Consider the following 1,619-nt stretch of genomic DNA (forward strand, 5'->3'; position numbering starts at 1 on the left):
ATATAAAGTTAACACAGACTTTGAAAATGGGAAGTAAGAAGATGATAAGAAATGTGTGAGTAGGTTTACTTTTATGATTTTCTGTCATTTTGGATTAAATAATATATAAATACAATGGTGTTCTCTTAAATTTTCAGGAGGCTTCTACCTTTAACAGAATTTTTAATTTTAAAAATGTATAGGGGCCGAATGTATAAAAATAATAAGTCCTAACTATGTATTACCTACAAAAGACTCATTTAAGCTTTAAGGAAACACATAGGCTGAAAAGTGATGGAATAATGAAAATATGTTTCTTGCAAATGGAAACCAAAAGATAGCAGGGTAGCTATATTTATTTTAGAAAAAATAGACCTTAAGTAAAAGAAGTGTAACAGAAAATAGTGATCATCAGGTGGGACACTCTTTTCCTCTTCTCCCTTTTGGAGGATAGATTGTAACACTATTATTGGAGATCCATGAAACATCAACATCTATGCAAAATCAGGACTTAAAACATACTGATTACTCCTATCTAATTATTTCTGATGATTTTGATATTATAAAAAGAAGATAATGAACATCATTATGTAATGATAAAGTGATCAATTCCTCAAGAGGATATAACAATTGTAAATATATATGCATCCAACTTTAGCACAAATAAATATTTGAAGACCTGAAGGAAGAAATAGACAACAATATAATAATAGTAGGGGGCTTTAATACCCTACTTAAATAACGGATAAATCATCAAGGCAGAAAATCAATAAGAAAACATTGGACTTGACTAAATTTTACACCAAAAATATCTAACAAATATTTGGAGAATATTCCATTCAACAGCAGCAAAATATACCTTCTCAAATATACATGGAACATTTTCCAAGATAGATATGTTAGGCAATAAAACAAGCCTTAACACATACATCAAGATTGTAATTATGTCAAGCATCTTTTTTGTCCATAATGGCATGAAACTAGAAATCAACGATAGGAGAAATACTGGAAAATTGAAAAATATGTGGAAATTACAAAGCTGTTCTTGAACAACCAATCGGTCAAAGAAGAAATCAAAAGAAAATTTTAAAAAATCCCTTGAGACAGATGAAATTGAAAACACAAAATATTAAAACTTATGGGGCTATTAATACATAAAACAGGAACACAAATAATCATTAGCAACTACTATAAACAATGATATGCCAACATTTCAGATAACCTAAAGGAAATAAATGAATTCCTAAAGACATACAATTTACCAAGACTAAATCATGAAGAAATATAAAATCTGAGCAGACCAATAGTGAATAAAGAGATGAATTGGTGATTAATAATTTCTCACCAAATAAAAATGTTCAGGACTTGATGGCTTGCTTCATTGATGTATTATACAAAGTATTTAAATAATAATTAATATGAATTCTTCTGAAACACTTCCAAAAATACAACTAATCTAAAGTCTATATGGAGACACAAAAGATCCAAAAGCTAGCACAATATTGAAGAAGAACAAAATTGGAGGACTTATGCTATGTAACTTTAAGACTTATTAGAGAGCTATAGTAATAAAGACATTGTGGTATTGATAACAGAAGTAAAAAAAAGATCAGTGAAACAGAATAGACCACAGAAATAGA

At 28.7% G+C, this 1,619-nt stretch overlaps 1 non-coding gene across 1 annotated transcript; it reads left to right on the forward strand.

Annotated features, from left to right (window-relative positions):
• Nucleotides 1-387: 387 nt before the first annotated feature.
• On the forward strand, nucleotides 388-519 carry LOC120365179 (U8 small nucleolar RNA). Its single transcript, XR_005580187.1, has one exon. It is a non-coding gene; the product is annotated as a U8 small nucleolar RNA (small nucleolar RNA).
• Nucleotides 520-1,619: the final 1,100 nt, after the last annotated feature.

The sequence above is a fragment of the Saimiri boliviensis genome, chromosome 7, assembly GCF_048565385.1.
Source record: "Saimiri boliviensis isolate mSaiBol1 chromosome 7, mSaiBol1.pri, whole genome shotgun sequence".
Lineage (NCBI taxonomy): Eukaryota > Metazoa > Chordata > Mammalia > Primates > Cebidae > Saimiri > Saimiri boliviensis.